We start from the raw sequence: 27,510 nt of genomic DNA on the forward strand, positions 1-27,510 counted from the left end.
AACAGAACAAAGGTGTCCACAATTCGTATTGATACAGGTCTATATATAGCTGCCTGAAAAAAATATTTGCAGAGAGCTGCATGCAGCCCGGCTGGTTGGCGCAATGACATTTTCTGATCTCAATAGGTGACACTGAAACCTTTCAGCAGGATTAAAACCTTTAGACCATGGCCCTGATGAGAGGGGAGGAAGCATGTGTGTTTTTGTGTGTGTGTGTGTGTGTGTGTGTGTGCGTGTATGTGTGTAGGAGCACAGTCACATTTTCTCTTAAACCCCCCTCTCTTTTCAATGCACAGTTGATGCATGCAGGAGTGTTCGTGCACTAACAAAATACTGAATATGCATGTATGCATCATATTACCAAACCTCTGTGTGTGCCTGATGTGTTCATGTGTGTGGTGTGTGTATGTGTGCCACCGTGCACGTGTGTGTCCAACCCCCACCCACCTTCCTCGGCGAGGTCACATGGTGGCTGCGCTGGACTGGGATTGAAGGCTTGTTGCCACGGCGATAAGCCAGCCGGTAATATCTCTAAGCACAGCCAGGATTAATCTGCCGACAGATGGCTGGCTGCTCAGCGTCACTTCCTGAAACACACACACATACCCAGGATTCATATTTACCATCATCATCCTCCACATCATTGTCCTCTTATCCTTTAACATTACCACCACCTTCACTTCTCATGGCATGCAATCACACACACACACAATGAACATCATCATTTCCGTCACGCCAACACCATGATCAGAGCCGTCCACCCTGGCTGCATCATCTATAGGATTATCATCACTGCAGCAGCCTTCACCATCCTCTTCCTCTTCCTCACCGAGCACAGCCACTGCTCTTCCTTTCCTCATCATCATATCCATCTCCACCAGTGTCATCTGAAACACCATGGTCATTACCAAAAAAACGCCTTCCTCTCACCGGGGATCAATACACCAGGCAGCGGTGAAATCATCCAGTGTGCCTCTGCATGCAGCTCGCTCATTCATCAGCAATGCATCATGATAATAGAAGCAGGACCTCAGTTCATGGTTCAGGGGGCCTGCACCTCATCCATACAAAGATGTCCTGATTTACTTTCTTGAGGTGCAGTGGCTGCATCCCATGTGAGGATTATCACTGTGAACTTTTAACCTGTAAAGGAATGTAGTCACATCCGAGAAATGAAGGAAGCTGCACTGTTGCATAAGTCTTTCGTTTTACATTGTTCAACAAACAAACCTGAGCTTTGTCCTCACAAGCTTCTGTTGAGGGTTAACAAGTTCATCCATAAAGCAGGTAGGTGATTGGTCCTGTGCTTTCCTACAGTACAGTGTATGATGTAACAAAATGCAACAAAGGATCGCCAGGGCTGTACATCAGACACATGCATGCAGATGTACAGTGGTTTCAATCAAATAATAATTCATCTTTATAATTACCACCATGGCATTATTTGTTTTGTTGCAGCTTGATAACACTAATGTAATTAAATCTCTCTCTGTAGTATCATTACTCAGCTCCAGACATGTATAAAATAATTTGCTTGGATATTTTGTGTCTGATACGTTCTTTCCAGAAAAACCCAGACCCCCTGCATATGCAAATGAATGGTTCATTTTCAAACTCAAACTCAAGCAACCAAGTGAAAAAACTATTAGCGAAGCACATTTTTTTGAGTGGAGAGGGACTTTAAGTAGGTTATTCAGCAGTTATAATTGGTTTGTGTGCTCGCCTGAAACTAAGATCATACTGTGACTGTTTCTTAATTAGATCCCCTGACCAGTTAATTACCATAGAGCACACTGCATGCATCTGTATTCGGTCTGATGATGTGGTAGGCATTTTGTATCTCGTATCAGGGCTCATCACAGAAGCATTTATAACGACACAATTTTGGGCTTTAATTAATCTTCTTATCAACCATGTTGTAGCCACAAATAATTGTAGCCATCACCAAGCTTTCAACACCACCCCCAAATGGAAACCCACCATGATATTACCCATTGGTTTGTGAACGACCATTTTGAAGCCTCAAGTTTGGCTTTATGGCTGTTGGCACCTTGTTTTGTTGGAGCCAAAAGTGACTGTATTAGGATGAGAGGGTGGGGAAAGCTGGAGAGAATATCTTGATTGGATCTGACTGAGAGCCTGAGGAGACGCCACAGAGGCAACTTGTCAATCACAACGCCTTAAAGCATTCCCTGCTTTTATCATCTTTATTTATTCAGGGAGGGTCTCCCTGACAGCAATGCACTCTTTCTCAGGCACACCCTGATCCAATTTACACAGTTACACATTCACACCTGGAAACTGCTCAGTGCTACCACAGTCTGATCTGCTGACCACTGAGCAGCTCCATTGGAGCGGTTGGGGTTAACGGCCTTGCTCAAGGGCACCTCAGTGGTTGTAATCAACCATATTTACACTGAGGCCATTCTCCTCTGACTCAGTGCTCAGGGTGGGAAGCTCAAATGTTGAACTGCTGTGTTCCAGGTTGCAATTCCTATAAACATGAGGAATCCGACCAGTTGCTATCATTTTACTGCTTCCCAATTGATCATGAACTAAAAAGATGATGAGACACTGGGTCATATTTCAAGGTAAAACAACAAATTTCATAACCAATTAGCTGATGGTAGACAACAGCTAACGCTAGCACTCAGCCATTTCCATTAGCATTACTGCTTAATAGTGATTTATGATACAGGTAAGGTCTGTATTAATTCTATAACATCAACACACAGCTTGGATACATTTATCTAAGCCTGCAGTAGTCTAATGTTAGATAGGAAGTGGCTGAATGCTAATGCTAGCTAGTGGGTTATCAAATACAGTCTTATATATATATATACAGTATATATACAATATGTTTTACCTATAAATATGGCCTGATGTACCTCCAGATTTTCACTGTCCATCATCTTTTCAGTTGCTGATCAATCAGGAAGTTGTGAAGTGATGATAGTTTGTCAGGTTCCCTATGTTTATATGACAACCAAGAAAACAGCATTCCCATCATTCAAGCTTCCCAGCCTGAGCGTGAGGTTAGGGGAAAATGGCCACCATGTGACTACGACCTATTAGGGAGAGGCAAACGCTGCCTTTCACTTTCCCTACCCAGATTTGGCAATCTTGTGACCTGCTTTTCTAACCTTTAGGCCACCACTGCCCGATTTGACACTAAATGGGACCATAATTTACTAAATGAACATTACACTGTATTGAAATAGACTTAAAACTAATGTTGAGACCATAAACTAATTAGGAAACTGTTTACTGCGGTAACTAATCCAGTGAAAAGTAGGGTCATTTTCCCATTAGCTTACATACAGTTGGACTTGTTTTTGAAACCAGGGGAGTCACACCCTGCTGGCCATTAGAAATTTAAACAGGTTTAAGGCACTTCCACATTGGCTTCAGTATTTTTAGACCTGGAAGCTCCATCATGCAGTCAAGGACCACACCAAGACTCAATTTTGCTGTTCATTTCTGGCGTGACGAGGCATTATCAAAGTAACTATAATTCCTATAGGAGTCTGCATGTCTTTATTGTAAAAATCTGACATTATTGATATCATATGGGATGAGATACGTTGGAGCTCACACAGTGGCTTTAACACTAAGCGGGGTAATTGCTGGCTGTGGTTGAATAAGATGAATGCTTCGTACTGGGCGTTGCATGTGTTTGCACTGACAGCGACAGATAAAGAGCTGAGAGGGAACTGAAAGGAGCCAGCCAGATAAAAGCTGTATCAATCATTATGACTCAAATATCTAGCAGCTACTTCCAACATAATCACTTGACTCCAATAAGTGCTTTTGTGTCTTTGTCTTTTATTCAAATGAGCATATCCTTTTTAAAGCTCGCTGCACCTCAAAATGCTGCTGTACATGATGTGACAAGGCTGTAGGCAAAGTAAGGAGGCAAGAAAGTCATTAGTATAAACATGAACCCATATGTGTGACAGTGATAAAAACTGCACAAGAAGGAGGGAGGAGTTGATGAGAATCAAGGAGTAAATAAAAGCTGGGTAGAGCGAAGAGGACGATCAGTAGAGAGTCGGTTTGATGCTGAGCTGAGAGGAAGAGAAGACGAAAGAGGGAGAAAACTGAGAAACCAAACTGTTAGTGGTTGAAACACAGGGGGGAATGAGAATAAAGAAGAGGGCTTGAGGAAGAAAGAAACAAGAATGGCCTTGAGCAATGTTTAGCAAGGATGGGGGATCTAGAGGAGGGATGCAAGGACCAGGATAAAGCCTGGAGGCAAAGGAAGGCATGGAAGGAAGGAAGGTAGGATGGAGGAGAGAGAAGACAAATAAGGGAAGTAAGAGAATTAAAAAGAGAGAAAAAACTGTAATGGTAGAAAGAGAATGAGGTTGGAAAAAAAACAATGTGCGCTGAGGAAAATGAAGTAGGGGGTGAAAAAGGGGGTGATGGAGAGAGGAGTGGAGAGGTTTAAGAGGGCTGCTGCAGCCGCAGAGCTGGATAAGAGAACATGGGAACATGCTGGCTGTTCTGCCTGGCTGCATCTGCTCTGTCTTCAGGGAGAGCAGCTGAGGAGGAGGAGAGGAAGAGGGTGAGGAGGAGGAAAGGGGTTGCTTTAGGATTGAATACAGAGCAGATATGGAAAGGGAAAGAGGTTAGGGATGAATCTGGGAGGGGTTGAAGAGGAGAGAAACAGGGAGCGAGAGGCAGCGAAATGCTTCATTGAGGATGATGAACTGGCTGTCAAGTTGTTAAAACAAAAGTGGCCTTCTGAGAGTTAAGAGGGAGAGCAGAGAGAGACAAATGGATAAAGACTGGGAGGGAAAGGAGCACTACGAAAGAAAGATAGAACAAAAAGGCTAAGTGGAAAAAGTAAAAAGACAATGAACAAGGACAAAGAGTGAAATGGGAGCAGGAATGCAGGAGGCACTTAAACTAAGACAGAATAGTAAGACAAACGAAAAGACAAAGTAAGAAGGACAGTAAGTCACGAGAAGACGAAGAAAAAATAAGGAGAAGAGAGGGAATCGTGTCAGAGTGATTGTGAGACGGCGAGGCAGTAGCTCTGGGCAGGGTGAGAGGAAGTGATGCGTACGCTAAAAGGAGGGAGCAGATCTCGGCAGCACGCGCCAATCAAACACCAGTCCTCCCAGGCGCCCTCCTTGACCGCCAGCGCAAACACACCAGCACGTGCACACACACCCACACATGCAGATATTATGAAGGACTGAGGGGGATCCTGGAATCACTTTACTGTTGCACACTCGAACAGACATCTAATATGGGAACACACAATAAAGGATTGGCAAGAGCATCGTGGAACCTCACACACACACACACACACACACACACACACACACACGCACACACACACACGCACACACACACACACACACACACACACACAAACACACAAACAGGTCAGTTGGTAGACCCTCATTGGCATGACATGGTGTCCGGGCAATGTCTGGCTACCTCCTCAAGCACCACTGAACCACAGTCCCTATCACCTCAGCGTCATTTATGCAATCTATCTACCATGAAGCTATTGTTTGAGACGTACATCACACACTTAAGAGTTTCAGTGTACATCACAAACTAAGGCCAGTTATATACTTGCTTTTAACTACACTGTTGCGTGCACATGATGGCTGCCTCGCATATCCTGCGCCCGTTTAGAGTGTTGGTTGAGCACATCCTCAGAAATGAACGCTATGCGTAAGCAAAATGTAATACGCACATGAACAAAAGGGGAAGTGTATGGGCAGTATGGGGATGGTAAAAGGGAAGGGTTACTGTGCACACATGAGCGTGCCACATAGATGCGCTGCAGTTCTTCTTACAAATAGCACTACACCTCTGCTCACCTTGTGTGCTCTCTACAAAGCAGATCATTGACATTAGGTCCCTTCTATCTGTGACTTAATTTATGACACTTCAGACTTTCAGTGAAACCTGTAGCTCTAACTGAAACAAAGGAATAATTGAACAGGGTTTTTCCTGCATATTAACATTGGAGGCAGCCGCCCCTGCCGGTTTCCAGGCCACCACTACTTAAAATGGTCAATGCTGGCAAAAACTAATACACTATAATCATTCTACGTCTTCATCACAGTTTTTTAACACGAAGTGACCACAGTTGTCCATCTTGGTAGTGTTTCAAGCTAGCAGCTATATATACCACTTTCCCTGGTTGTACTTCACTATTACGGTTGGTTTAGAGGGTTTGTTTTATCCATTTATATTTTGCCAGGAGTACTACTACACTACTACGGTGCTGAAGCTAGTGGGCTGTACTATGTCCTGTAGAGTCTGTGAACCTATGTATTTGAAAAAGGCTATGAAGGATTAAATCCAAATAATGCAATGATCTTATTGAAAAAATCTGCAGGATTGTCTAAATGGCCCTAAAGTCATATTTCTTCTTCACATTCATTCATGTAAATACAAAATTGTGTATCTCTGTTGTCTGCCCATATCATGCTATCATTAATTAATTAATTTGTATCCTGTGAACTGTGTTTCTTTTTTTTCTCTCTTTTTTTTCTCTTTTTTTTTAAAAACAACAACTTTGCTGTTTGTTGGGATAGTTCACATTTTTGGCACTTGAACTGTAAATGAGTACATTTTTATTTTATTTGAGGAACCACTGGAACACGATTTAATAAAATATACTTACTGAAATTATACATTTTGCGGTCATTTTGAGTTCAGTATCTGAAATTATGGTTAATTGGCACAAATTTAAAATGTTTGAAAATGATCAATCAAAAATATTTTGGCGCTGCATTGGCCTGCCCAAATAGAGCGGTGCCGGTGATTCACCGACCACCGCCGCTCAATTTGGTGCCAGGAAAAACCCTGTTGACCTGGACTGGGCACATGGTGTGCAAGGTGAATGTTTAATGCCGTTTATACATGTTGTGCCAAGTAGTCGTAAGTACACTTACTCCTTCGCTATTCCCTTATTCATTCTTTGAGTCAGTGTTTAGTATTTCTGTGAGCACAGACCACCAACACAGCATGTGAAAGGTTAACAAAGTGTATACATCATAATTTTGAGATCATGTCATGCACAGAAAAACATACAAGGCAGTCACTAACACTTCATGATGTACAGAAGACGCAATGAATTTGTTGAAGGACAAAAAATAAACTAAAGGAAGTTTGTGTTGGCAGTGGAAAATATAATAACTTATGGTGAAAAAAAAACTAATCTACTTCCACAAACAGTTGTAAAGATCAGGCAGCAATATACAACCTGTTCCTCATGGACCAGGAGCCTAAACGTAAACAGAGCAATGTTCCTGGAGCCATGACACTTTTTAAACAGTGCATAAGCACCAGAGATACTGTACCTTCTCTTGTCACATGGAAGCCTCGTGACTGTAATATTTGATTCTTTCATTCATGTTTATGGGTTTGAATCTTCAATCTGTAGATGGACTGTCACAACATTTACATTATATATATAAGTACGCCATTTTGCTTGCCTATCTTACTAAATCCTCTTACAGTATGTGACCTTCACAGTCGTGGTCACACTTTAAATGGCAGGTTGGAGTGCATTGCACAAATATGGCATATTCAACCTGACATGCCCTTTAAAGCAGCCTGACTCTCCAGCAGGCACTTACACTGCATACTGTTTAAGTCATGAATATGAAAGAATCTGTGTGATTCGTGCGTTTCTTTTTTCTGATGTTATTTGTAGAAAATGGGCATATACTTAGCTATAATTATCATTGTCAAAACAAAAGAGTTTCTGTGCAATCCTGTTTATGTCCTCAAACTGCTCCACTTTAAAAAGTCTCTCAATGAATTATTGACAATCTCTGAGGGAGTCTGTCTATTGTGTCGGCTGTGATGTCACTTCAATTTAGTCTTTACATCGTACCACCTCCCCACTGTACTTGACTATACACAATGGGATAATTATAAAATGTTCCAATTCATGCTTACAATCTAAATATGTCCCAAGGTTATGACTTAATTAAAAAAAACAGCTAATGTGACAGCAATTTAAAGCACCGAGCTAACTTAAGTTAAGCTTTGATTGCCAAATTAAGAGAAGGCTTTTTAATAGACTTGTGCAGTGCCTTTGATCGCTCTTCTTCCCTAACTGCTACCAGAGGAGTATTTTCAGAGTTCCGATGCTGTTATTCTTGTTTTGCTATTTTTAGGATTTATCTAGTTTGTTTCAAACGTTGTCACCCATCAGAAGCTAAAAACAAATTCCAGCCTTGCCCAAGGTACAGCACCTCACGTCTGCAATTGATAACTTATTTTTTGCCATCTCAGTTGTTGAAACGACTGCACGATGAAATCCAGGATAAAGTCAAAGAGCATGTTTTATAAATAAGGCCCCAGTGTTTCCTTACATAATGCACAGGAACAGAGGGACAGCGGACATTAGACAGGAGCTCTTTACAGGGCCGCTGGACTGTGTCTGCTAAGTGCTTTCAGAGAGACAGCGGCGTGGTGGAACAAGCGCACATATACAAGCATACACACAGACATGTATATTTGTACACAACTACACGTGCATGTACCCATCCCTGTCCCCTTTAAACTTATCCTCCTCCTCCACAGATACACAGACCGGAACGATTCACCGTCCATCTACATGACACACTCTCCTTACATAATCCTCACCACTAGAGATCATTACAGGGGCTTTAAAGCTTCAATCCGTCATTTTAACAGTATCTCGAGCCCCTGCCACTTTGTTTAGGGTAAGCTGACGGATGGGGCACCGGCAACAAATTCTTGGAAGCTGCTGGTTCAGACCGTGCCAGGAAAGTTTCTCTCATGACGTTACTCACACAGTGCCGTTTAATACATTGCAACTCTGAGAAAGAACAAAGGGGGAAACACCTGAATGGTAATCCCTCACCACTGGACCTTTTAGTTACAAATTCCCATCAGACCACTCAGGGTAAGGTTTCTTGCATGGCATCTGTTGGTTTTATTACACCCCTTTCACACCAGACAAAAAACACCCACAACCATCTGGCTTTTGTCTTTAATGGGCTGCTTCATGTGAACCTGCAGTAATCATGAGTGTTTATCAGCTCCTGCTCCGATTGGTTGTACACTCACACACTCATTTTTGCCCTTTTTGTCACGACACGTGTTGAAGTGAAGGACGCTGGCTCGTTAAAACTTTTCCACCCGTCTCTGTTCAAGCAGCATTCCAACATTGCTCAGTCAACACTGAGTTTGAAAGAGAGACTGAAGTAAAAGATACTTAAAAAGTGAACATTGTTACAGTGTCAGTGGCTTCCATGTCAACACCCAATCCTTGCCAGCTGCCGATCAGTACTGCTAATGTGCAACTCTCAACAGAGAACAGAAAGAAGCAAGAGGTCTCACTCCTTAGCTACTTCCATCAACCGCTCCGGAAAAAAGCAATGGGTCTAATTCAGATTATTATTATTATTATTATTAAAAGTCTTCTGGATGTAGTCTCAGAATGTATATGATGCTACTTTCTACCATTTTATATTTTCTTAGCTTAGGATGATGAACATCACACACAAGGGGAAAAAAAAAAAAACGAAGGCAAAGGAAAGCCAAACTCAGCTCTTGGCATCAGGAAAGGAGTCATTAATTTGTTTTTAGCGGGTTTACCCATGTTTAAAATACCTGCATATACATGCTAATTTTGGGGGAGAAGACGAGACTGGTGACAATGTAAAAATACTCCATTAGGGGCAGTTCGCTATTTAACTAAGGGGTGTGGCTGAGGTGTGACTTCATTTTTTGTTGTTGTTGTTGTTACAAATGTTTTTTCTTGAGCAGAAAATGCATGACACTCCTTCAACCATAAATAACCATATTTTTTATATTCACACCAAATGTAGATAGAATTGGAGCCAATGCAACAAGGACGGAGGGAGTGAGAGTGACCGCTAAAACAAACAGCTAATTTCTTAAGCAAAATGCAAATATGCAAAATATGTGCAATCATATACATAGCTGCTCCAAAGCTTGTGGTCTAATGTACCTGGCAGTTACTGAAGATTGCACATCATCTATGTAAATATTTTTGTTCTACTACAGTGGTTGGTAGTGATTGTGTTTGTCTCTATGTTTTCTACTGAAAATGTCACAATGTAAGAACACTAGCTGTCACTTTAACTCTCTGTAGTTACTCAGCAGTTAGTCATCTGACTTTAGCTGTAGCTATGAGCCCAAGCGCCATCAATAATTCTTCCCCTTCGGGGCGATGGAAGTAAGACTGGATAAGCAGACAGATGGACAGATGAGTCAGCTGCCTCTTCAACGAAAAAAAAAACAAAAACTTAATGTCAGGAAGAACTGGGATAACTATTAATGAGATTTGCGTGGGGCTGTCCTGAACTCTGAGCTGAAGGTGAAACAAGTCCATGTCGATTACTCAGGCAACACTCAGTGTATCAGTACAGTCCACACACACATACACATTTATACATATTCATATCCAAATATAGTCAACTGTGAGGACAAAGGAGTGTCATTCAAGTAAATGACACTGTAAACATTGTATTGCTTCAGATCAGTGTTTACATTACATAAATATATTTATTATGTCACAGAAAAATGTTATGTTATCATGTTTATGTACCCATTCTGTTTATTCGCTCTGATTATGTACATTGTTTCTGTTTGTTATCACATTTTTGCACCTATTCTGTTTTTGCATTTGTGCTCTCGACATCATTGAAAATGAGGACTTGCCCTCAATGATTTTTCGAGATTTAAATAAAGGTTGAATGAATGAATGAATGAATATGCTGGCCTTTCACCCTCCTCTGAATCACTGTGACTCTCTACAGGCCATCAGCAAGGACAACGCAGCACCACAGTATGACTCTACTGTCAGTCACAAGTGTACACCTTCAGCCTGTGTCAGCTCATCCAGCAGATGGTGTGTGTGTGTGTGTGTGTGAAGGCCAGAGATGTAGGTTTATACCGTATGCATGGATGTATACACGAACATGTGCTGTCATCTGTCCGTCTGCGTGCTACTATTGCCACATGATTAAAATATTGTTTCTTCATGCATATTTCACACATTTCTATTACATTTCAACATTTAATTTCCCCTCTGCATGCATTATTAACAGATGTGATTCAGCTGGGTTCATTGTGAAGTCACTCTTTACTGAATGCGTTCTTGCTTGACACCAGATGATATACAGATGAGAGGGAGTAAATTGTGTGGGGTGAGTGGGCAGCCTCAACTATAGTGGTTTATGTTTTGTTTTCTACTGTTTAGACTGTAGAAGTTGAGTGAACAAACGTAAGGGGAAAAATGAAGATCTGGCAACAATTAGGCAACATTATGTAACTTTTTACTTAAAATAACAGCTTCAAAATCATGTTGATCGTACAGCGTCTTGTAATAGGCTGAATGGTGTCTCTGTCTCAGCCACTCTGCCCCCATCACTTGTTTCTGCACTGTGTAGCGTTAGTGAGAGGGGAGGATCACAGCGAAAAAATCACATAAAATGCCTATTTCTACATAATGTTGCTTTAAAGCTGCAATATTTAACCCTTCATTAATATTAAAATTACAACAGATGAATATGGTGTACACTATCAGCCTGTTGCTGTTTGTCTTACCGTACTTGCATGTAGTGTGTTTTTTCAGTGGTGTTTAAAATGTTAAAGAAAGAAGCAGTAAATTCACATATTCTAGTGAAAAATAGGAAAAAAGGACAGGACTACATTGTCCTTTGTATAATCCGAGGCTTGATGTACACCAGGAAATTAGGACATAACCTACATACAGACTATGCATGTCCTCACAAAACAATCTCACGCATTGCCCAGTCACAGGACATAGGCCAGCTTTGACAAAAAGCAATTTTCTCTACTATGTAGCTTTCAGAGGAGGCAAAAATCATTTTGAATCAGTGAGGCAGTGTGATTTCCCCTTTTTCCTTCTCTTTACACACACACGCTAAGTCGCTATTCACACACAAACACTGACTATTTTTGAGCAGAACACACAAGCTGTCTGAATGGCTGCCATTACAAATTTTGACTGGGCTTCAGCTCTTAAATCAGTGCATTTACTGTATCGTCAGTATTCCAGTAGCATATCTCACCCTTAAGGAGGAAGAGTGAGTATTAATGATGATAAATGGAAGTTAAGAGGAAAATATAGCAATGGACAATAAAATACAGACAACAACAAGGGAATTACTATTATTCAGTTTGCCTTTTACTGTTTTGTTTAAGAGGATGGACCTTAGAGATGAGGCGCCAATAAAGAAGAGGAAGGTGAGTGAGAGAAATAAAGACCAGTCACACCAAACGTGAGCCAAGCTGCTCAATACGCTACAAAGAAATGTCTGTTTTTTGTTTAGCATCTATCAACAGAAGAGCACACAAAGGATGAAGAGTAAATCATTCTATCTTTCCAAACAACCCCTCGCACTGCGTGCTCAACCCTGCAGGAGGGAAGGGGGACGAGATGAGATAGGAGGGGAGAAATGGGTCATTGGAGGGAGTGGTGAGGAAAGGGGATGATGTAATAATGAAATCTAAAAGTGGATCTACTTTGACCTTCAGTGATCCTTATGAGGTCAGTGACCCCGATCAATTGTATTTGCAGAAAAATGAACACACCCCAAAACATGCAGTACAAATTTTCTCATAAAGACAAAAATTGAATGAGTCCAAAGAACAGATATAATGCAACGTCTAAAGATTGACAGAGGAAGAAGGACAGATGGAGGTGACAGAGGATTGTGAATTACAGTAGATGAAGACGAGAAAGATGAGTCGAAAGGCTGACGGCTGCAATATGTGCTTCTTCCACTCGGTTGTCAGACTCGCATGATGTGAAAATCATGGCTGAGCACGTATTAAGTATGATCCTCGTTAATTAGCTCTCAACCTCGGTGCTTCAACATGATAAAGTAGGCCCTGATGGCACGCATGGATGGAGCATGCGAGCGGTAGTGAAGGAAACAGAGAGGAAGAGGGGCTGATAAGTGATTTCGAATTTGCAAGCGCAGGCATATTTTTTGTGTTGTTACTCCAGAATTTGTTATGAATCTGACTTCAGCGATATGAAAGCACATAGCAGTGAGAGGGGTGAAGAGGAGGGTGAAGCTGATGATTAAGGTTGAGTAGCATGGATGGATGGGTGCACGGTCGGGTGAAGGGTGAAAGAGGAAATTGAAGAGACATTATGGGTATGTCAGAGTGAATAAATGAGCAGAGGAAGAGGAGGGAAGGACAATGATAAAGCTGCATATGAAGGACGAAAGCAGATGGATAGATAATGATATAGAGAAATGAGAGAAGACAGTGTGTGTGTGTCATGATGAGGACTGAGATCTGTTTGCGTAGGGCCAATCATATCCAACAACCATCATTAGAAGAAATGTTGTGATGCTGAGTTGTTTATATGTCACAATGTATGAGATACACTGTATGATCTCAAAACATTAATTTGATGTATTATGGTTTGTTTGGAGTTCAGCCAGCAGTCACATGAAGAATCAGTGAATCATAATGTGACATGTAACACCTCATGAAGAGTAAAAATAACAAATTGCACTGCTCTTGGCACCACTTTCCATTCCTCCTCATCTTCCTCCTCTCTGTCTTCATGGACAAACACAGCAGCTCGCCTTTGCTTCATAACACATTCATATACGCTTGTCAATGATCTGATATGAATTGTAAATCACCTGTTGGAACTGTTGTTTTTCTTAAAGCACTGGTTGATTCTCTTCGCTGATTTCACGACCTTTACGACTGAAGACGCTCAACGTGTAAATTTAGAGAGTTAGGTCACACTTAATTTTACTGAGAGTGATTGAAAATGTTTAAAAAGTGTAAGGCTATTTTGAGCCTCAGCAGTTGGTCACTCTACCCCCAGGCTGGAACTAACAGCTGTATTTCCAAATATGGTCAATAGTGTGTCTCAAATCACTTCAGTTCAGTAGCTTCAACAGAAGTGAATCACTTTATAGTGAACTGGATTTACATCCAGGCATTTACACAATATTAGTAGACACTGCTAGCCTTGAATGCACACCAGATAAATAACCTCTATTTTAGTTGTTTTTTTAGAAGTTTCATATTTTAGTGATTCATTTAAAGAATATACCGCAAATCAAGCATTGCACTTGTACCACTTTTGGACATATAATGGGCTGTTTTAAAGCAACATTATGTGGGAAATTGTATTTCATGCGATTTGGCGCTACACCTTTCTTACACTATTGTCGGAAAATACAAATCCCAGGTATCTCTGTCAGTTAGAACAATCAAACAAACAAACTGATGGGCCGGCCAAAAGAAACAAAAGAAAGGCCGCCTCCCAGAACAACCCACCAGGGCCGTCAGAGCTGGGGGCTAACCCTCAACCCTAACACAAAGGAACAACTAAACCTAATTGAAACAAAACCACAAAAACTAGACTACTGCACCCATCAGATAAACATAAAACAAAACATAATACCCCAGCCAGCCCCCCAGCTGACTGACTGCATCTCTGGTCAGGTGGAATGGAGTGAGAGAGAGACAGAGCCTAGTGCCCTACCCCCTCTTATTGGTTATTCCTAATCAGCCAGACCGCTATCATCTGGATAGACAGGAGACCAAGCATCAGCCACAGTGGCACATCCTGGCCAGCAACACATGCCAAAGTTAAACCTCTGTCGAAATGGGCTGACCTAGCTAGTTGACAACTTTGCTAATACAGCCAAACATCAAGCAAGACATCTGTTGCATCTGTTTGCAGCAATTAATTTAGCAAAGATGCTGCAAATGACAAAAACAGCCAATCTGAGATGTACTCTTGTCTTTTGCTTGGTTACTGTCTATTCTTCTCTCCTCCACCAGCGTCCTCTTCTGTCTCTTCACCACTGTCATGATGTCTGTAGAAGCTACTGAGACCAATCACGTCGCCCACTTGCCTGGCTCCCGTTCTGGTGCCTATTCCGGCTCCACACCTGACAACCAGGAAAGTTGGTAAATCTCAGAGACGAGGAGCAGCCTGAGGACATCAACCGGAAATCAGAGGATGTTTTCTGCATAAAATATAAACCAGTTTCCCCCAAATCACTCAAAGATGGTGCTGTGTTTAATGTACGTTAAAGCGTTCCACACTGCGATGATACCTGCTCTTCCAAGTTACATACAGTAGTGCAGAAACAAGCGATAGGGAGCGGAGTGGCTGAGACAGAGACACTAATCACCCTATTACAAGTCACTGTACCATCAGAATCATTTTGAAGCTGTTATTTTAAGATAATATAGTTACATAATGTTGCCTTAAAGAAAAAAGTACCAAATTGATGCAACAGAAACAGGGTTATTTTTATTCCACAAATTCTTCTTCCCACAATGCAGCTCTACTGCCGATAGTTCAGTTGGACATTCAAGTGTGATATGCTAGTGGTGGCTAATGTAGCTTCGAGCCTCTAGCCTTCAGCTGAGATGTGGAGTGGACTGTCTGAAACATGATGAAAAAAAAATATCTTTATTCACAAGCACCATGCATTCACTTAGCTCGAGCTAGCTGTCAGCTACCCTCAGATTAATTGTTGTCAATCTGGTGGCAACAGAAATTATGGCTTTGCATCCCCATTGCCACAGGTTCTTTGACATGTCTGTAGCTCTTTTCACCAATTGAGAGACTCTTGATATCTCTGACAAGGCTCAACAACTCGGAGGCTGGCATGAACCAGTTCCTAGCAGTTGCTGTGTGCACAATACGACATAAATGCAGCATAGTAAGGTTGAATACAGTGGGACATTGATGGGTTAATGGCACATTACACTAATGTCCCACTAACAATAAACTATCCCAGAGTTAGGGAGGCCACAGTATAATAAGTGATGAGAAATAAATAATTAAATGTCAGTTCATTAATATCTGTTGCTGTAAAGCTACATTGGTTTCTCAAGGGACTCTTCACGGAGCTGTTGTAGCATAGAAAACACAGCTGCAGCTAATAAACGTAATGACTTCAGTGCTTTGATTTAGGTCTGTTGATGAGCAACAAGAATTGACAATAGTCAGTACTACTGTCAGTGTTTACTAATTGGCACATCCCTGTCAAACCTACCCTTTCTTTATTTTATAAGCTGCAGCTGTCTTCACCCTGCTGTGACACTGTGAAAAGGGTCTGCCAGTGTGGAGAAGCAGAAGTGTACTGACAAGTTACGTCAGTGTTATTTATAAAGCCCAAAATCACAAGTTTGTCTCTGAGGGCTTTTATTGACGTCATTTCCAGTCAGTGAGAAAAGATCTCAGTGCTTTTTACAGTCTGTTTTGGGAACTTTCAAGGGAGATGAAGCTACAGTCACATTATGAGAGACGGACGGTAGTGATCCGAACATCAAAGCAGTTATGGCTCAGGCATTCTCGCCATCTGATAGCTCCAGATGGCGACTGTCAGACTAACCCACTGATTTTAATGAATAGTTATTGAGCTATGGTTGTTAGGTGATAGGCAGAATTTATTATGTGGAGGTAAAAAAAGAATGTACGTCATCAAATCTAGATCAGGTTACTGTTTATTTACCTCAAATGATGTTGTTTACATAACATGTCACTATGATGTACAAAATAAGTACTAGGGGAGTAACGGTACATTTATTCATCCAGAAATGCCATGATTCGATATTTGCAGTCATTCGCAGAATATATCTGTCACGCTATGGCAAGAGCTTGATGTCAGTAGGCGACAGTATAATTGTTCTGATCTACACTCAGAATGTGGTAATGTACCTAAAACGGTTTACTAGCCACCATTAAACATCAAAAGAATAGAACAAGTCACTGTGATTTTTTCAATACAAGTTGCCAGACACAGTAACTACAACAACACAATAGTGGAAGGCAACAAAAACATGGCGAGTTTAAGTTTTTTGCTCTGAATCGCGTCACATAATCTCTGCCATTCAACTGCGGGAGCTGACTGGCTCTGCTGTTGGGGACAGACGCTGTTTTTGGGCAGAAATGTGACAAAAAGTAGGTAGGACAGACAGGATGACAGACACTTTTCCACGTATGGAATGCAGTATTATTTTCCAAAATAATACGTTGCCAAAGACACTACCAGTTACCACATTACTGTTGTTTGGTCCTGTAACGTTGCTGTGTGGGTTGATGTGTGATCTGTTTTATTTTTTGTTTTGTTTTGTTGATTTGTTTAGTTGTCAGACTGTGAACACCATCAGATCGACACGCCCCTAATCCGCGCCGCCGGCTTTTCTACTCACACAGACGCCGTCTCACCTCTGCTGCAGCTCTGATACTACCTCAGAGGGCGAAACTGGAAATCCAAAACTGTCCCCCCTCTCCGCGTCTGTAACTTTCACACACACAGCGAGGGTGAATGGGGCTACTGTGACTGACAATGCAATACTGCGAGTTCAAATGAAACACTGGAGCTAGAGGCCCGCTTCTTTAAAATTAGCTGTGTGGGAAAATTTTGATGGTGTGTTGTCAATGTTTGATTTTTCAGTTGTAACGCATATTAGGCGGCATCACCCAGTAAAAAGAAAGAAAAAAAAAAGTCTAATAAGTTATCCTTGCTGTTTTTTAAAGCTGCCTCCGCATATGAAAACAGACAGGGCCAAAGACATTATTCAAGCAATTCGCATTTACATCACATTTACATTTTATTTTTTATCAGCCCTGCATGAAAGTATGAATACTGTATGCTCACTATTTAACACACTACAGGCTGTAACAGCCGCCTCAGGTGGAAATAAACAAACGTGCGTCATTGTCCAATGACAAGAGACCTGACCTTATCCATAAGGGTTTTTTGTTGTGTTATCTGTCGTACCGAACCTAAACTGGACTTTCACTTCTATAACGATTTTCCAGTCTACAGACCTCTCAAAGTGTTTTACAACACTTATCACATTCACCCATTCACACATACACATTCATTCAGTGATGGCAGAGGCTGCCATGCAAGGTGCCAACCTGCTCATCAGCAGCAATTTGGGGGACTCGAACCAGCGACCCTCTGATTTCTGGATGCTACCTTCACCCCACCGTGACCCCAATACTGAGGTATGCACCGAATCGTGAGCTTCATAAACCGTTACACCGGTCCACATGTACAAGTAGTATAATACGAGCCTTATTATTAATTTGTAATGAATATTTTGTGTGACTACATGCAACAAGTGTTGCTGCAAATCACTGCTGAAATTTGGGGTTACTGTCAGTTTAAGCTACAAAAGCACATACATGTGCTTACTAGGAGAAATAACTGCTTTATTCTTGTCATGAATTTGATCTCAGCATTAAAATGATTTTGGGAAAGTCATAGCAGGATAATCTTCAACAGAATCCTCAGACTTTGTTTGTGGTTGACAACGGAATCAATCAGTATTTTAGACGAGGGTTTGGCTCAGCTTCATCAGACCTCCCGCTGTGTGCCGGCCTGTGGCAGGAGGTTGTTGTCTCTCTAATCAGCTTATCACCTGACAGAGTAAAGGGTCCTGATTTGTTGCGGGGTTACGGGAGGAGACAGAAAGATTGGTAGATTATGTAATAGCTCTGTCTGCCTATAACAGATTTAATACATTTATCAATATTTTACATCCATGACATAACACAGGTACTTTTAGGCTTTATTGTAAAATGAGATATCAACAATTAGGCTTTAAAAATGATTGATATGAGTCTGATGCTGTCTATACATATAGTTAAATATTGTATTAAAATATAATATATACTGTATATGCCATAATTAAATAGTGTGAATGAACTGTTCACTGTTTTTTGCAATATGTCTGAAGTCATGTCTGAGAAAACTGCACTATTGTACAGTAAAACCACAAGTTGCAATGAAAGTCATTTATCAGCTACATTATACGGGCAAACCCACTTCAGAGTGAGTTTGGCTGCTCTGAGAGGTTATTTAATCACAGTTTGAATAGAAGCAGATATTGCCTGGTTGACACACAGCCCAGAGTCCATTATCAGCTTAATGAAGCCACAGCGGAGTGAAAAGACAGGGTTCGTGATTGATGACACCGCGAACGAACAGCCAGAATATGAACATGCTATTAGTTATTCTTGATTTGCGGCTCGATCTTGGAGTCATTTTGAATCTTCTGTCATCTTTTTTTCTCTCTCTCTCTCTCTCTCTCTCTCTCGCTCGCTCTCCTTTTTTCTTTTTTGACATGTATTTATGTGTGTGTGTGCATTTGAACTGTGCTTATTACACACCACGGGCTCGACTCAATATTCTGCTGACAAAGACAGAACGAGGCAGGGATTAGAGAAAGGACGTGAATGGAAATGATAACGCACCAGCTGAATTTATACATTAAAAACCCTGACTTGCATGTGCTGTTACAGAGGGGGGTTATACAGAACTGAGAGAGGAAAAAATGGCTTCGGCAGTAAGTCAAAGAAGAACAAAGGAGAGGAAGTTAAAGAGGAGGTGGGAAGAACTGAAATAGAAAATTATGACAGGATATCAAATGGCTGATATATATATTAAATTAACCCTTAATTAGATAGATCTAGCTTTAATGTAAAATACATTAATTTCTGACAACAGTGAATGGATGTGCCACACAGCCTGTTCCATTTTATCTCCTATACTCTACATGCTTTTATTTCCCCTTAATTAAGTGAAATGACTGCTCAAAAGAACTCATGACAAACACTACATATCATTGTTGTGGAGGCAAGGAGTCACTCAAAAGTCACACGGCAGAGATGCCAAGCCAGGCAGATGATTTGAGGTTAACATCAGTTTACAACTTTACATCTGATGTATCATAGCTCACGTAGCTGCTGTGCAGAAAAAAGCCTTTTATTTCCTCTGCATTATTCATCTGCTGCTATGTAGCTGACACTTTGAAAACTCTCTCCAACCTAATGGGAATACTCATACAGTATGTACATTCACTGCCTTCCAGAGAGACACGCGGGGTAGAGAGATTTAAAAGGCTCTTTTTTACGTGAGAACTGGAGTGCAGGATTTATGTGCGGCAATTAATTCAATAAATCTAATACACCGAATTTAAAGGATGTTTCTTGAGTTGAGGTAAGTGTGTGTGCATCAGCATGTTCAAGGATTTTGAGCAGTAACTTTCATTTCTGATGTGAGGTCTCAGGGGAAAATCCAACCCTGACCTCGCTCTTTTTTTTTTTTTCTTTAATAGCCCACACCCACACTGGAGCTGCTCTTTCAGGGTCACACACGGGGGAGTACTGATCTCCAAACAGCAGCATTTGATGATGTCTGCATCTATGTAAGAGCTGTAATAATTAGTCAACTTATCGATTAATTAAATTAAGAAAAATAAGCGCCACATCTGATAATCAATTAATCAATAAAGTAATCTATTCTGCAAATATGGCAAAAATGCTTTTTTCAGAATCTCAGATATTGAGATTTCCTAAAAGTCTTTGAGTACTGACAAAACAAGATATCTAAAGATGTCAGCTTTGAGAAACTGGGACGCACATTTTTCACTATTTTCTGATGTTTTTTAGATTAATTGATTAATTTAGATTATAATAGACTAAAGGCAGGAAAGATAGTTGATAGTTGACTGTTGAGTCTCATTCCCAGGTTGTCAAATACTGACACTTTACTGACAGAATTTCAAGCTGAACACCGACATTTTTTGACGACCTGGGAATGAGAATTAATAACCAACTATCATTCTCCAGAATCGACTGCCCTACCTTTGATTGAAAATGAAAATAATCGTTAGTTGTAGCCTTATCTGTCAGTATGTGTATGATTTTAGGTGTATCAGCATTTTCCAGTGAACACAGTCCCTCCATCCTGTGACATGCTCCAACAGCTTATGCTATTTTTGGCTTTTGTGCTATTCTGAGTGACATCTCCCTACAAGATAATGGTGCTGTATAATTGCGCCGTGTGTATAACGATGGGTTGGGTCGGCGTGCTGTTCATCACCATGGTAATTAATTACGTCAATGGAAATTAGTACAGATGTGTGGAAAAGAAAGATAACATGATGATGATTATGTGCTCTTGTGCTAACACACATACACATACACACACACAAACGGTATGCAGAGGTGTCTGAATAATGAGCGAATGGACAAAAGATAAGGGGACACACATCACATTAATAGTCCAGCAGCGGTATGCACACTTAATTAAGGAAAATGTGTGTGTGTGCATGGTTGTGTGTGTGTGCCAATTAGGCTTTATTGTGAATAACTAAAGCTTAAGCAGAGGAAGACTGGTTCATCCATGACAACTCTGTACCTAAGTCCTGGTAAATCATATATTCAATATCACATCTTCTACTTAGTTCATTTTCAAGCAGTTTGCACAAATATGAACTAAACATCTACGTATGTCTGATTTAGGCATTGATTCAGTCATTTGTTGGTTTACTCATTATACCCTTCGTGCCCTCCAGTTGCCCTCTCAGTGGCTGTCCCTCAATGTGAGTATTAAGCAACTAGCTCAGTATGACCGCCCACTAACGGCTTTCCTGCCAAGACTGTAGAGATTTACAGACTCCACTGGCCTTATGGGAGCTGGTCAAAACAAAACAACCCTGACAGCCGCTAACGGTCTCGAGAATGCAGCAGTGGTTTGTGCATGTGCGTATGTGAACGTGATGTGTGTGTGTGTCTTTACCACATCTCTGCAGAAACAGAGGGAAGAGGTGGGGGCAGAGAGAAAGAACGAGAGAGACAACCAGTGGCTAATGGCTTTCCCATAGGGCCACCACTCACTCCATCTCACAGTAAAACGTGGGGAGCCACAGGGGGCAGCTATTAGGAAACCTCAGACTTCATCTGCTAACAAGACTGTGAAAGCTGTTCTGCCTTTTCCCGCTTAAGAGAAATAAAATAGTAATAGTCATTAGCATCTGACAAGAGCGCACTAAGATTATCTGTGCATAATAGTTGAAATCTGCTCAATGTGTTTGACTGCTGCCAGAATGTCTCTGCCGTGTACTCACTGACACTCAAGCAAGCAAGTGGAGGGGATAATGGATTTATACCAATGTAAGGACCAGGGCTGAAAATCTAAAATCAACTCAGGAGGGGACACCTGCATGAAATCTTCTCATGAGCACTTCCTAACACCAAAAGTAGTGTAGTCACTCCGCTAACGAACACTCTTACACACTGCCAACTCAGGAACATTACTTATTACATTACTTTTGTTTTTTCAAACCAAATTTTTCCCAGGATGGGGGAGTCGTGTTCCCCTTGAGATTCATGTCAATGGTAAGGACTGCATTTTAATGTGTTAAAGGGGGCAGTGTAGCATAAAGAGAAGGCCTTTCCTCTAGGGCCTAAACTAACAATTATTTTCATTATCGATTATTCTGCTGATTGTTTCTCAATGAATAATTCTGTCATATTATGCTGTCTTGATTTGGATGATCGTGCTCAGAAAGCATAGAAGCAAATATGGTCTCACATCAACCTCCTTTTTAGTAACCAAGGGAATACCGCAAGGTTATTTGCCAGGTGCAACCTTCCTGATTTTTCTAATGAGGATGGGCCATCCATACACATAATGGCACTGACACTGAAGTCAATTGATCTATTAAATATCTGGAGATTTGGTAAGATTGGAATTGTAATCTTGAACCTCAGCAACTTGCAAGAATAAAAAATGTTTTATTACCAACAAAGCATGTTTTTCTCTTAAGGACAGGAAAACCATTAAGCTATTGTGTAAAAAACAAACAAAGGTTATGTTTTCAATTTACTTGTTTTGTACCCAAAGATGTTCAGTTTACCATCAAGTAAAACATAAAGCAATGCAGCAAATACTCACAATTGGAGAAATTGAACGAGGCTCAGTTTGGCATTTGTTTTCTTTTAAAAAGACTTAAAAGTAAAAATTATCTTGTTGTATGTTATGTTTATTCTGTACATGTTTTATATGACACTTTGCCTAAAAAGAATTTCCTCTTCTTGGACGATAACAGATTACTCTACTAATCATTCCAGCTGTACTGGCACCACCTGAAAGGCTTTTGTCCAGGAAAAAACACAGACACCTACCAGCTCTAGGCATGTTCTTGTTTACCTCATCCTGACCTCACTGTGGAGGGTAGAAAAAGAAAGAAAATCAGTGGAGTACAAAATTTGTGGAAACAGGTCATGATCCCTGTCTTCTTTGATTTTTTACTGTGTTAACAAAGTCCTAATTGACGAGCTTTTGAGGAACTAGAATGCTGCTTTTGCAGCTTTCGGTTGTGGATGTCACTTTTATCCTTCCTTAAACCTTTTAAATAAAGTATTTAACCCTCTCAATGCTTAATGGAAGGGCCCAGGGATTTGCATACAGCATATATAGTTTTTTGTTGTTTACTCAGGAAAAGATGAAAAAAGCCATATTTGATGAAATGCCACTATTCTTGGCTTTTTAGCAATACTGTTGTAAGCTACTACATTAAAGCTGTTTGCGTAACATTTAAGGAATTATACTTTGTTGGTATGGCACAGAATATCCATCTGTGTATTTGTAGACGAAGCTTTGTTGACCTCAAACTTGAAGCTACTGATCGGTTCACTTTTCAAAAATCCATTAAGGCACAATCAAAAATTCATGAGTATAAACAAACAGGGGGTATGAATGCAGTGCATCAAACCACACGTAGACAACATGAAAAACAATCCCATCAAAAATACCGTTAGGTTAAGAGAAATGATTTTAGTCTGAATAGATGAATATTCTTAGATATTCTCCAGATATAAAAAAATTATAATTGTCATCTCAGCCTGATAAAGATCGATTTGTTTCCAGGTGTTTCCAACCAGAGCTGCATGCAGAATATTTAATTTGTAAATCTCAAACAGATCAGAATCAATGATCATCAATCTCAATGTAGGTAGGAGTCAAGATACACATGAGCACCCACAAACACACACACACGGGAGGTTTTCTGCAGGCACTCGCACTATGAGGACAATACAACACTGTCTATCCGTCCGTTCTGTAGAAGCATTGAAATTCAGGTCGAGTAAACAATCCATCTATTCCACCATCCATTCCCCGATCAATTCATTCATTCCCTCTGCCAGTCACTCTTTACTTCATTGGCCCATCTGTTCATTCAACCAACCCTTCAAGTAATGTGATTTACACGGGCTCCACATAGACCACACACTTCTTCACTGCCTTTTCCTCCATCTTTCCATTCTTTTGTCAATCTCTCCAAGTAATACCAAGAGACTAATGAACTATAAACAGTTTTCCTGACTTTGTATTATACTTGATTCCACTCTTGCTTCCTCTCTGTGCCTCTGAAAACACACAGGAGAAGTGCAAGCTGTGATCTCATTTACTAATTGTTCGGACCAGCAGGTGTGAGCCGTCTGTCACATCAAACTCGCTGCGAGAGTGCGCGGGAGCTTGGGGAGGTCTATACATGTGTTTGCACATGCGCGTGCGTGTGTGATAGTGATTTGTGTGGTGTTGGTATGCTTTCGGTGACACATCTGTCAGATGAGTAGTGCCTCAAGCTGTCTTCTCTCCCTGTGGTATTAAAGTGAAAATCCAGAGAACGCTTGGAGGAAAATTGAATAAACCAGCAATATTGGTCCGGAGATGTGACACAATATACACGAGCAGCAGACTGAGGCTATAGGCTGCCACCTTGAGGGGATTGATTCAGTTAGTGTGTGTTATTTTTTGCACCAATAAAAAAGCTGAAATCATTCAATTTGGGGAAATTATTTCAGTAGTGATATGTCTCCACGGACAGCATTCTTCACCTTTACCTCCCTGTGGAGAAGGTCAAATGAATAAAGTGCGTTAACAGTATATTAATAAAGAGCCTTATGAAGTCACAAACGCCCCCTTTATGATCATAAGCAAATCATTAAGAGTTATTTATGTGTGTGGGACAGGGTTGTAGTAGTGAGCGGGATAGTGGTACCAAGTATCCAGGACCTCGATTAGGAGGACCCTAAAAACCCTCTAAATTGCTTAAAACTCTGTTTTAAAACTTTGTTTTAATCCGCAATTTAGATTTTTTCCCCCCCAAGTATTACTGTTAAAGTATTACTGAATACATTTGACAGACAGTCATGTACAGTGGTTTTAATGGTACATGTTTTCGTACTGAACCATCACGGTATGGATGTCACGGATGGTTGGGATTTGGGTGAGGAGAGTAAAACTGTGGACAGCTGGGAGAATGTTTGGCCTGCGTGTTATTCTGTGTGGTTTTACCTTTTGCATGTCCTACTGTTCTGCATTTTGAACATCAGGTTCCTCTCTACAGGACAGCGGTATCTGTTCCCCAAGAAGGCTGTGACTTCCTGCAGCGCTGGAGCCAGACTCCTCATCTGTACCAGGACAGTTGTTAAGAACTCAAGAGTTCCCTGAGTAGAGACACACATTGGATTTGATATGATGTGATTTCTTAAAATGTTCATAAAACAGCTGGAGAGGGTGGAGGAAAATTGTGGTTGTTATTTCACTTTGGTCTCCAGGTTTGTGTCGATCAGGGAGTGTGTGTGTGTGTGTGTGTGTGTGTGTGTGTGTGTGTGTGTGTGTGTGTGTAGCTGCTGTACCTCATCAGCTATTCCTGAGGCTGAATCTCCAGTATGTCCTTCTGCCAGCTGACATCTCTGATGAACCCTAGAAGTGTGAGCAGGCTCTGGAGTTCATGAAGCAGATCTGGGCCAGATTAGATAACCTAAAATGCAAACACAACAAGTCACATCACACATCAACATCATGATCTTCAATGGCAATACAGAAACTGAGTAAAATGTAAAATAGATGCATGTTTTTATCTCTTTTCAATTTCTTTCGTGAAAATTATTCGGCAGCTTGTTTGTTGCTTGTTTCTCTGTGTGAAAGTATGTGTGTGTAAATTTACTCACCTAAGCAAGCAGACCTATTAAGTACCAGGTAACGGTTAGGCTGCCTGCGGTTCTGTGGGTTGATGACCTGTGCGGTATAATCAGTGGATGCGATGAGAGAGAGAGACACACACACACACACACGGTCAATAGACACGGCCCGCAATAAGCTGTGGAAGCAAAGTCACATTGGGATTCACCTTCCAATCAGCAGGTCCCCACAACATGAATTATTATTACCTAGTCAAAGGTTAGGGTGAGGGTTGGGGTTAGGTAGGTAGAGATTATGGTTAAGGTCAGGGTAAGTGTCCAGGAAATGTTTGCAAGTCAGTGCAATGTTAAGTGACGGTATAAAGTTTGTGTGTGTGACACCATGACAAGTAATGGTGGCAAAAAATGGACAAATACATTTGATTTATTACTGTTTTATTTATTTTTTGAGTTAGTGAGCCATATGCTCATACTCTAAAGTCAAAGCAAGTGGTGTGCATGTTGTTTTTCACTCATTTTGCACACTTAAGTCTGACACGGACACCTTCTCCTGCCTTCTCCACGGCCAGTGAACAAAATGTAAGCATTACAACCTTAGCTGTAACAAAGTCACTCTGTACTGTGACAGTTTAGCTTTAAGCAGGTGGTGACAAACTGCTCAGACTACAAACAGGTGTACTCAACTGGCTGCTGCAGTTTTTGATTGATAGCTAGACAAGTTTCAGTGTCTGTTAATAATAAATATTTTCCATATTGATTTAAATACTTTTATCATCTCCAGGTCATGTCTTGTTTCTGCTACTGTCATGATACAACAAACTTAAATTGAATAAATAAACCGAATTAAACTGTACAAATAGTAAACACCTAGCATAAACACAACTGTCACAATGAATACATAAAGAACTTAATAATAATGAACCCCCCTTATATCCCCTTCAACCGCCTACTACAAGACTGAACTAACCTGTATTCCTTGTTGCTGAATCATCCTGATGTCTTGATCTGTGGTTGAAAAAGAGGAGGACCTGAGGTGAACGGTGAAGGTTTAAAAGGCTTAAGCATCGAAAAATGACAACATGTGATTAAAGATGAATATACAAGTGCAATGATCATTAACGAAGATAGCTGGAGATAGGAAGACAATGACTAGGTTTGACATCATTTGTCTGTATTCTCTGAGCATCTTTTCTGGTGAGGTTATAGATCAGGGGTGTCAAAACTTTTCATGCCAGGAAGAAAGAATTAAAATCCTGAGCCATGAGTCTTTAAGAGACTATCTTCATAAGTGAGTTTTAAGCACTTGGTACTGTACACTTGAATTCGCAGTAAGAGGATTTTATCACTATTTAATGTCACTCAGCAGTAAATATCAGTCCTAATGGAAGCAGTGATCATGGCCTTGGACTGAAGATTTGCTTTCAGTCAGGTGTAAGTCTTGTAATGGAGGTTCAAAGTACATCTGACTGTCAGTCATCATTGACCTCAGTCTGCTCTTGTTCAGTGTACCAACATTTAATTTTTGCTCACATGTTTATGTGGAAAGGTTTAAACCTTTTGGCATGGAGCCACATCTTCAGAAATCTGGACTTATCAAAACAAATTCATTTCAATTAGCTCCAACTGCATCCAATACTCCTTCCACAGCAACAGAGAAAGGGTTTGAGGACAGGTTCATGTTCTTCACAATGGCAGTCAAACTTCAGAAGTGCTGG

General features: G+C 40.8%; 1 long non-coding RNA gene across 1 annotated transcript; it reads right to left on the reverse strand.

Moving 5' to 3' along the window:
• Positions 1 to 478: 478 nt before the first annotated feature.
• LOC311256140 lies at positions 479 to 25,896 on the reverse strand. Its single transcript, XR_014622449.1, has 4 exons — positions 25,826 to 25,896; positions 25,511 to 25,635; positions 25,167 to 25,318; positions 479 to 587 (listed from the first exon to the last, which is right to left on the reverse strand). It is a non-coding gene; the product is annotated as an uncharacterized lncRNA (long non-coding RNA).
• Between the last annotated feature and the right edge of the window lie 1,614 nt (positions 25,897 to 27,510).

The sequence above is a fragment of the Pagrus pagrus genome, assembly GCF_965226575.1.
Source record: "Pagrus pagrus genome assembly, chromosome: 4".
In the NCBI taxonomy this organism is placed as follows: Eukaryota; Metazoa; Chordata; class Actinopteri; order Spariformes; family Sparidae; genus Pagrus; species Pagrus pagrus.